The following is a 12,201-nucleotide window of genomic DNA, read 5'->3' on the forward strand; positions in this document are numbered from 1 at the left end:
GTACATGTCAAGCAACAATTAGGTTTAGTAATTACAAGCAACTAGAAAAAATAGAAAATGATGAAAGTGAAATTGAAAATAAGAGTATACATGACACACCCTGTCCCGAAGGAGGGCATTCTGGCCGTCACGTGAGAGTGACGTAACCATTTACACAATTCGGAAGCTTTAAAGATACAATTACGAATATGTAACACCCGAGGGTGAGTCCTACTTTTGTGAATTCTATCAGAACACCGTTGAATTCCTCGTGGCCACCAAAGCTCTGCTATCTTGAACCTGGAGGGGCGCAAAACAAAGTTGAATGGGTCAGTAAAACAAAGCTTTTCGAAAATCATTTCATTTAAAACATTTTTAACCCCTCGCTGTAAATCCTGTATACTTTCCCAGAAAATAACATAATATGCATATAATCTTCATATATCTCAAATCACAATTCTTTATCAAAACCCAGAAAATATGCCATGCCATAAATGTTAATAACAAATTAAGAATGCATCAATATAACAGGTGACATAATGAATCAACCGGAGACCCTGCAGTTGATCATGTACGGTTAATTCCATAGTTCAATATCCAAACCAATTGGAGTCACCACGGTGACCTGTACGGCACTACTCTACACATAAGTCGGAACTACCTGAAGTAGTCTGTACGACAAGAATGGTGTAATAATAGGCTCTAGTGCTTCCCTCATCAATCATCTGTGCACATAATCTAAGGTTACCTACCAGTCGGAACCACCTCTAGTGATCTGTACGACTAGCATGTCGGAACCCTCTCATGGTCTGTACGACATGCACCTACTTGGATCCAAGGTGAGCGTGTGGTGCAGGGTGAATAATATAAGCACTAACACCAGGGTGCAGGTTATGAGCTCTCAACACAATTCACATCATCAATGATTCACATGAATAACATAAAACTCACCTGATACTCACTTGTGCGTCCACAACACCAATTCACATATATATGCATCAATTACTAATTCATATAATTCATAATATGCATGCATGGCCTTTTAAAAACATACTTTCATTTAAATTCAATTTCTGGGAAATTCAGTAGTATATAGGTAATAACAGAAAATAACTGCCCACTCACCTGGAGTTCGCCCTACAACTCCTTAGCACAACACATCAAGGCGTCATGACAATCGGCACCTAGAACAATCATTAAATCAAACCTTAGAAATCATATCGATAGAATATACAACTTATATAAAACACGTCACTACGCAGTTCGATCCGGAAGATCTGCAACTCGGATTTCTAATCTATAACTTCCAAAGGTCCACAATATATCTCTAGAACAACATCCTAAAATTTCCTTACCATCCAACGGTTGGATCTCCGTCAATTGTCAAAACCAAGTGACGGTTAACATTCTATTTTATGAACTTACAACTCCAATTCCGGAAGATCCGTAAATCAGATTCCCAATCTGTAAGTTCCTATAATCCTCAAATATTACATATTACAACGTATCAAAGTTTGGTGATGATCCGACGGTTGGATCGTCGATTCACCTTTTGGCTTAACCATGAATCGTAACGAGCTTAAGTTCAATTACTCAATTTACATCAATCAATTATCAAAACTGAATCTAGAACCTTAAACACATGCTAAGAATGACATTGGCGGGCCATTGGTCACGCGCCGCTGCACGGGCCACCCCGGCTCGCCGAAAAATCTAACTATTTCAAAAAATTACCAAAATTTGCAGATTTGAAGATCTCAACGAGTAGAGTAAACTTTTACCTAAGGCCAAGGCCAATTTGGCCTGGAAGAGCTCCAATTTTTCCAAAACCGTGAAGAACCCTAGAATTGGGTGTTTTCAATTCGACCTTCAAATCAACTTCGCCGTCCCAACCAATGCTTGGGCTTTGTTCCAGGTCCTAAGGGAATGCTAATTGTGTTAGTAATTGAAAGAAAACATTTCAAGATTTGAAGAATTTGAACAAGAAAGTCGTGGCACCCACAGGTGCGTTCTTCACCAAACCACCATCAAATTTCATGATTTTTGGGGTAAAACATGAAGAGGGAAGGCCTAGGTGTTGATTGGGAGTGATACCTTGATCCAATTCGTCGGAAAATTGAACGAGAACGGCAAGAAACTGTCGGTTTGAAGGCATGGGTCGCACGGGTCAAGGATGACCAGTTTCCTCCTTTTCCCCTGTTCATCACTCTCCCTCATTTCCCTCATTTCTTCTCCCTCTGATTGGTCCTCCACTTTCTCTTCTTTCTGGTTGGCCCAACTCCTCCCTCTCTCCTGTTCCGATTGGGCAGCTTTGCCCTTCTCTCATCCTTTCTGTTTCTCTTTTTCTTTTCTTTTCCCCGATGCCTTCCTCTTTCTTTCTTTTCTTCTTCTTTTTCTTCACATACACACACACAAAAACCTTTCAACATCTTTTTATTTTTATTTTTATTTCCCTTACATCCAAGCCATCCATTTCAGATTTCCTTTATTCTGGGCCATCCAAATTTTAATAATAAAATTCATAAAATGCCCAAACTTCAAACTTTAAAATCTTTTTCGTTATAACTCCAAATAACGAACCGTCTGCGCCCACGCTTCCGTAGCGACGATTACTACGAGGATATGTCAAGAAAACAAATCTTAGATGTCACGACACAACGAGTAACCTCGAATAATGCGCGTGCCTCAAAGGGCATTTTTGTAAAATCCTTTATTAAAACTTTAAAAACTCTTAAAATCAGGGACGGGCTATCACAATACATATAGCTTTTGATAATTTAGATATTAATTTAGTTGAGAAATTTTTTGATCATATTGTAGATAAGTTTATAGAAGATATTGATCATTTAGATGAAGAAGAGTACTTAGAAAAATATAAGACATATGATTTAGGACTACACAAAATTTCAAATGAAGAGATGAAAATTTTAATTTTAGAAATATGAGTAAAACATATTTTATGATCAAAAGAATATAATAATTTATTAGAATTGAAAGAAGAAAGTAGCACCTCATGAGTAGAAAATCCAGGACACGCAAGTAGAATTGATCAACAATTTTTTAGACCAACAAATGAACAATATAATGAAAAAGTAAAAGTATATTACATAGAAGAAAGTATGATAAAACCACCTAGAAAAAATAGGATTCTATATTTGAGAGGGTTAGAACAAATTAATATAGCTGGTAATATATTAAATTTAGATAATGTAGATCCACAAGATTGGGAAAGAACGATTGAGAGATGGGAAAAAGGTTGCGTACATGCAGCATTAATGTTAGATTTTTGTAATTCACAAAAATATGATAGATTACTTTGAGCATACTTTAGATGGTTTAGTTTTTTATTATTTTCAGTCATGGAAATTTGAAAATTCAGAACAGCATCAGGCAGCTAAAACACATTTTAATATTGATGGTTTTGTTACTTTGATTAAACAAGAATTTTTAGATTGTAATATGTTAGATGGCAGAAGCGAGCAAGAACAAATCAGAGCAATTAGAAATTTTAAACAATTACAAATTTGTGATTTACAGTGTATAGCTGAGTATACCACATATTTTTTTAAATATTTAGGAAGAACATGTAGAATTAATGATATTAATTTATTAGATACTTATATGATAAAAATAAAAGGACCAATAGAAGAAAAGATTTGGAATGAATGACAAAAACATCCAAAGAAAAATGATATTGCAATAGAGCCTAGAATTCAACATATATATGATATACTTAGACAAGAGTGTAGTCAAATAAAAGCTAAGAGACAGATTAGGAAGCAATTTTATATGAGTTGTAAAAATATAGATTTACCACAACAGTATAGTTGTCATAAGAAAAATAAGCATAAGAAAATATACAAAAAGAAATATAAATCAAATAAACCATACAAACAACATAATAATTTCAGCATACGACCTTCAAGAACATATATAGGAAGAGAAAATATATTTCAAAACAATTTAGGAAAAGAAGTGGTAAACCTTGGATTAGAAAATATAAAGCACCAAAAGATAAGAGTAGTTGTAAATGTTATTCATGTGGAGAAATTGGACACATTAGACCTAAATGTCCAAAATTAGGAAAACAGTCGAGAGAAAATGTACACTTGATGAAGTTGTTTAAGTTAGAGGAAGATGAGGATATACAATCAATATTTAGCTTAGATGATTTAAGTGATAACGAGAATATTTATAGTATAGAAAATATAAATATGATAAATTCAAACTCGGAATATTCAAGTAGCACAAATAGTTATTTAGAAGAGCATGTGTGTGCATTCATAGAAGAACAACATAAAGAAGAATATAAATACATTAATTTAGGTTGGCCAGAAAAATGTCATAAGTGTAGTAAATTAGTTACAAATAAATACTATAATACATATTCAATATTATGTGAAAGGTGTTATAGTAATAGGTTATTAAAAGTTAATTCAGCAGAATCACAAGAAAATACTGCAATATTAGGAAATACTATTTATAGTATGGAAAGGTCAAAAAATAGTTATTTAATTACCATAGATTGTGAAATAGAATTAGCAAAAGAACATAAAATACAAACAACTATAATAGATATAAGAAGCACAAAGAGTGTCATAAGAGAAGAATTAGTACCAGAAAAATATAAACAAAAATTAGTAAAACCAATAAGAATAGCACAATTTGATGAGAGACCAGTTTACTTAACACATTGTATTAATAATGAATCTATTAAAGTAGAAAAACAACAATTTAATTTACCATTAACATTTGTTTCACCAGTAGGATTAAATCCATTCATTTTAGGTTTAAACATTTTGAAAAGCTTACAAGGTTTTTTATTTATGAATCCTAACATAACTTTTTTCAAAATAGGCATTACAATAACTGATCAAAGTAATACTGTAGAAGCATACAAAAGCATACGTATAGAAGAATCTAGTAGTCAAGATAGTTATTATTTGGAAAACTCAAAAGAAAATGATGAGCATAATAACATAGAAGAGTTTGATGAAGAAATATTTAAACATGAATATCAGATTTTAGAAGAAGGAAACTGTATAGAAATATTACAGTTAAATAAACCAAGGAGTTTAGAAGAATTATTACAATTAGCAAAACAAACGAGAATTATAGTAAAAGACCCACAATTACATTGGAGTAAAAATAAAATATTAGCAAAATTAGATATAATTAATCCAGATTTAACCATTAAGACAACCGATATGCCTTGCAGTTTATTAGATAAACATGAATTTGAGCAACAAATTAAAGAGTTGTTAAACTTAAAAGTAATTAGACCTTCTAAGTCTGGACATAGATCAACAACATTTATTGTGAGAAAACATTCAGAATTAAGGAGAGGTAAGGCTAGAATAATTTATAACTACAAGAGATTAAATGATAATACATATGAAGATAGTTATAGGTTACCAAATAAAGATGAGCTTATAAATAAAATTGAAGAGAGTAAATATTTTAGCAAATTTGATTGTAAATTAGGATTTTGGCAAATACGATAAGCAAAAGAATCAATTGAGTGGACAACTTTTAGTTGTCCAGAAGCACATTTTGAGTGGTTTGTCATGCCATTTGTACTTAAAAATGCTTCATCCATCTTTCAAAGAAAGATGGATCAAATTTTCAAGAAATATGATCATTTTTGTAGTGTTTATGTAGATGATATTTTAGTACATAGTAAAAATAGAAATGAACATAAGACGCACTTAGAGATAGTTTTACAAGAATTGATCAATAATGGAATTGTGATTAGCAAAAATAAAATAGCAGTAGAAAAGCAAGATAAAGAATTTTTAGGAATGTATATTAAGTCAGGTACAATATAATTATAAGATCATACAGCTAAAAAGGTCTTAAAATTTCCAGATAAGTTAGAAGATAAGAAGTAATTACAAGCATTTTTAGGATTGTTAAATTATGCAATAAATTTCATCCCTGATTTAGGAAGAAAAATAGCAGTATTACATAGTAAAACTAGCAAAACAGGACAAAAGTATTTTAATAGTGAAGATATCAAATTAGTTCAAAATATAAAAGAAGAAATTACTAAACTTAAGTTATTAACATTACCATTAGATGATAGTTATAAAGTAGTCGAAACAGATGTTTCATCATTAGGATGGGCATATATATTATACCAGAAAAAGCATAAGGAGTCACCAAAGTCTAACGAACAAGTACGTAAATATTCATTAGGAAAATTTAATGATGTACAGTCAAGATTACCATTAACATATTTAGAAATTTTAGGAATAATTAACTCACTTGAAGTATTTTCTTTATTTTTACACAATAAAGTATTTACGATTAGAACAGATTGTCAAAATATAGTTTCTCATTATAACAAGACACATGCTAATAAACATGCAGCCCGAAGATGGGTTAATTTTGTTGATTCAATTATGGAAAATGGTTTAAAACCAATTTATGAACATATAAAAGGTAATGACAATACATTAGCCGATATCTTATCAAGATTAATTTGTTGAATAAGAATGACATATCGTGGACCATAATCCTCAAATAGCACAAGACCACAAGGCAAAAGAAAACATTTTAATAGCATAATGATGCACCATGGACCTTCACCATTCAATGTATTTCAAAATAGCATAAGCAGACCAACATCACCACCAGTACCTACTTTCAACTTTAATAGCAATATTGTTGAAGAAATCAGAAATCCAACCCTGAGATATAGGCCATGAGTACTAGGACTTTCTGATAGGCAACAAGTTCTCTTAGATATTTTTTGGAATATCCAAATCAAACAGCCAAGCATGAGGTTAGGTCATGAAAAACTAATTAGAGCCTTAGAACAAGAGTTTGATAGTTTTAATTTTAATTTTCATCAAAGCCAGCAGCATAGTCCTTCTGTTGAGCACAACCTTTAAGTCATCTCTAAGGACCATGAGTCATTACTTAGTAAGTTTACCAAAATGAACTAAGAACTCCAATATCTTATAATGCAGCAGAAAACAAGTGACACCTTGAAAAGAGAATTGAAAATAGGTTTGGAAACTGATCAGCATAAGAATAAAAGAAAGCATGTTATTGAACTCATTACAAGAGGCTAGTGAGCCCATAGAAAAGTTAAGATTGAGCTCTTAGAAAAAGACACCAAAATGAAACATCATCAAAATAATGAGCAACATCAGCATCTGAGTGACAAAGAAAAACAAGAAAGATATGAAAGTTTTCTTAGGAATATTTCATTAGACTTAATAATAGATGATATCCTATTAGAAAAAATTTCAAAAGAAAAATTAAGGATAATGCCACCAGATATGCAAAATGAGATCCTGAACAGAGCTTCACAGTCCATGAAAGAGTTACAATTACAATTATAATGTGCTTTGTATCAGTCCATCTTTGATCTAAAACCGGGGATGGATATTATTACAAAGATGTATCCACCATGTCTTTGTGATAACACAGAGAATTGTATTTGTAAACCAAAGGTTAGCGTAGCTGTGACTAGGATTAACATAAGATATTCTAGATCATGGCATTTTAGTTATGAGCATCACAAAAAACATAATGTGGTAGAAGTTACCCTTGCCTTACTATTAGAGTTTGTCTATTTTGATAAAATATTCATTAACCGTATTTCCCAACTAAAATCATTTCCTAAAAAACTTATAAAAGTAGCAGAAAATTATCTAGAAAAATGGAAAGAAATTTGCATAAGTTTTATTAGTAGCCATTTAGATTGGTATGTGCATATGCATAAAGAGAAAGTTAGGCACATAGCCATGATTAATGAAGAGTCATTTAGACTATCTCATATCTCTCTACACAGGTGGACTCCTTCATACAAAAGTATTCTAAAATTTCGAGGGATCCAAATGTTTGTCTTAGATGAGTTTGAAGATTTTAGGTATGATATGGTATTAGTAGCAGAAGAAGAAGAAATGTATTTTTACAACAAGTCAAAAACCTGTCATTAGCCATACTAGAAGCCTCAAAATTTAAAGGAGAAACAGAAGATATGTATTACAAGGTGAAAAAGATAGAGAAAGAGATGCAGAGCTAGTAGAAGGCGATGAAGATATGCTAATTTGCTGCCAGCTCCTCATGCAGCTCTTCTTCTGTCAAATTGTTCCAGTATTGTTCATTGCCTTCTACTAGCTTTGCATCTCTTTCTCTATCTTCTTTTACCTTGTAATACATATCTTCTATTTCTCCTTTAGAATTTTGAGGCTTCCAGTATGGCTGATGACGGGTTTTTAACTTGCTGTAAATATGCATTTCTTCTTCTTCTGCTACTAATACCATATCATACCTAAAATCTTTAAACTCATCTAAGACAAACATTTGGATTCTTCGAAATTTTAGAATACTTTTGTATGAAGAAGTCCACCTATGTGGAGAGATAAGGGGATAATTTAAAGGACTCTTCATTAATCATGGCTATGTGCCTAGCTTTTTCTTTATGCATAAGTATATACCAATCTAGAGTGCTACTAATAAAACTTATGCAAATTTCTTTCCACTTTTCTAAATAATCTTTTGCTACTTTTATAAGTTTTTCAGGAAATGATTCTAGTTGGGAAATACAGTTAATGAATATTTTATCAAGATAGCCAAACTCTAATAGTAAGGCAGGAGTAACTTCTACCACATTATGTTTTTTCTGATGCTGAAAACTAAAATGCAATGGTTTAAAATCTCTCATGTTAATCCTATCCACAGTTACGCTAACTTCTGGTTTACAAATACAATTCTCTGTACTATCACAAAGACATGGTGGATACATCTTTGTAATAATATCCATCACCGGTTCTAGATCAAAGATGGACTAATACAAAGCACATTGTAATTGTAATTGTAATTCTTTCATGGCCACTGATGCTCTGCTCAGGATTTCATTTTGCATATCTGGTGGCATTATCCTTAATTTTACTTTTGAAATTTCTTCTAATAGGATATCATTTATTATTAAGTCTAAAGATATTTTCCTAAGAAAACTTATATATCTTTCTTGTTTTTCTTTGTCATCAAGATGCTGATGCTGCTCATTATTTTGATGCTGTTCAATTTCGGTGTTTACTTCTAAGAGTTCAATCTTAATCTCTTTTATGGGCTCACTGGCCTCTTGTTCTATAGGTTCAATAACCTCTTTTTCTTTATTCTTATGCTTATCAATTTCCAAACCTATTTTCAATTCTTTCCAAATCTATTTTCAATTCTCTTTTCAGGGTGTCACTTGCCTTCTGCTGCATTCTAAGAGATTGGAGTTCTTGATTCATTTTGGTAAACTTACTAAGAATGAATATGATGTTGGCTTTGATGGAAATTAAAATTAAAACTATCAAACTCTTGTTTTAAGGCTCTAATTAGTTTTTCATGACCTAACCTCATGTTTGGTTGTTTGATTTAGATATTCCAAAAATTATCTAAGAGGACATACTGCCTGTCAAAAAGTCCTGATACTCTTGGCATATATCTCAGGGTTGGATTTCTGATTCCTTCAACAATATTGCCATTAAAATTGAAGGTAGGTATTGGTGATGATGCTAGTTTGCTTATGCTATTTTGAAATCCATTGAATGATGGAGGTTCATGGTACATCATTATGCTATTGAAATGTGCTCTTCTGTCTTGTGATCTTGATATTCTCTTCATGTTCAACAAATTAATCTTGATAAAATATCAGCTAATGTATTGTCATTACCTTTTATATGTTCAAAAATTTGTTTAAAACCATTACCTATAATTGAATCAACAAAACTAACCCATCTTTGGGCTGCCTGTTTATTAGCATGTATCTTGTTATAATGAGAAACTATATTTTGACAACATGTTCTAATCGTAAATACTTCATTATGTAAAAATAAAGAAAATGCCTTAAGTGAGTTAATTATTCCTAAAATTTCTAAATATGTTGATGGTAATCTTGACTGTACATCACTAAATTTTCCTGATGAATATCTACAAACTTGTTCGTCAGACTTTGGTGACTCCTTATGATTTTTCTGGTATAATATACCTGCCTATCCTAATGATGAAATATATGTTTCGACTACTTTATAACTATCATCTAATGGTAATGTTAATGGCTTAATTTTAGTAATTTCTTCTTTTATATTTTTAACTAATTTAATATCTTCACTATTAAAATACTTTTGTCCTGTTTTGCTAGTTTTACTATGTAATACTGCTATTTTTCTTCCCAAATCAGGGATGAAATTTATTGCATAATTTAACAATCCTAGAAGCTTGTAACTACTTCTTATCTTCTAACTTATTTGGAAATTCTAAGATCTTTTTAGCTATATGATCTTGTAATTGTATTTTACCTGTCTAAATATACATTCTTAAAAATTTTATATCTTGCTTTTCTAATGCTATTTTATTTTTGTTAATCACAATTCCAATTATTGATAAATTCTTGTAAAATCTTGATTTACAATCAAATTTGCTAAAATATTTGCTATCAAATTTGCCAAAATCTTGATTAACAATCAAATTTGCTAAAATATTTACTCTCTTCAATTTTATTTATAAGCTCATCTTTATTTGGTAACTTATAACTATCTTCATATATATTATCATTTAATCTCTTGTAATTATAAACTATTCTAGCCTTACCTCTCTTTAATTATGAATGTTTTCTAACAATACATGTTGTTGATCTATGTCTAGACTTAGAATGTCTAATTACTTTTAAATTTAACAACTCTTTAATTTGTTGCTCAAACTCTTATTTATCTAATAAACTACAAGGCATATCGGTTGTCTTAATTGTTAAATCTGGATTAATTATAACTAATTTTGCTAGTACTTTATTTTTATTCCAATGTAATTGTGGGTCATCCCCGATAATTCTAGTTTGTTTTGCTAATTATAATAATTCTTCTCAATTCCTTGATTTATTTAACTGTAATATTTCTATACGGTTTCATCTTCAAAAATTGGATATTCATGTTCAAATATTTCTTCATCAAACTTTTCTATGTTATTATGCTCATCATTTTCTTTTGAGTTTTCCGAATAATAACTATCTTGACTACTAGATTCTTCTATACTTATGCTTTTGTATGCTTTTACAGTATTACTTTGATCAGTATTGTAATGTCTCTTTTGAAAAATGTTATGTTAGGATTCATAAATAAAAAACCTTGTAAGCTTTTCAAAATGTTTAAACTTAAAATAAATGGATATGATCCTATTGGTGAAACAAATGTTAATGGTAAATTAAATTGTTGTTTTTCTACTTTAATAGACTCATTATTAATACAACGTGTTAAGTAAATTGGTCTCTCATCAAATTGTGTTATTCTTATTGGGTTTGCTAATTTTTGTCTATATTTTTCTGGTACTAACTCTTCTCTTATAACACTCTTTGTGCTTTCTGTATCTATCATAGCTGTTGTTTGTATTTTGTGTTCTTTTGCTAATTCTATTTCACAATTTATGGTAATTAAAGAACTATTTTTTGACTTTTCCATTTTATAAACAGTATTTCCTAATATTTCAGTACTTTCTTGTGATTATGCTAAATTAACTTATAATAACCTATTACTATAACACTTTTAACATAATATTGAATATGTATTATAGTATTTATTTGTAACTAATTTACTACACTTATGACATTTTTCTGGCCAACCTAAATTAATGTATTTATATTCTTCTTCATGTTGTTCTTCTATGAATGCACACAGATGCTCTTCTAAATCACTATTTGTGCTACTTGAATCTTCCGAGTCTGAATCTATTATATTTATACTTTCTATACTATAAATACTCTCATTATCACTTAAATCATCTAAGCTATATATTGACTGTATATCCTCATATTCCTCTAACTTAAACAACTCTATCAAATGTACATTTTCTCTCGACTGTTTTCCTAATTTTGGACATTTAGGTTTAATGTGTCCAGTTTTTTCACATGAATAACATTTACAACTACTCTTATCTTTTGGTGCATTATATTTTCTAATCCAAGGTTTACCACTTCTTTTCCTAAATTGTTTTGGAATATATTTTCTCTTCCTATATGTTCTTGAAGGTCTTATGTTGAAATTATTTTGTTGTTTGTATAATTTATATAACTTATAGTTCTTTTTGTATATTATCTTATGCTTATTTTTCTTAGGACAACCATACTGTTGTGATAAATCTATATTTTTACAGCTCATATAAAATTGCTTCATAATCTGTCTCTTAGCTTTTATTTGACTACACTCTTGTCCAAGTATATAATACATG

Source organism: Malus domestica, chromosome 17 (genome assembly GCF_042453785.1).
Source record: "Malus domestica chromosome 17, GDT2T_hap1".
Classification (NCBI taxonomy): Eukaryota; Viridiplantae; Streptophyta; class Magnoliopsida; order Rosales; family Rosaceae; genus Malus; species Malus domestica.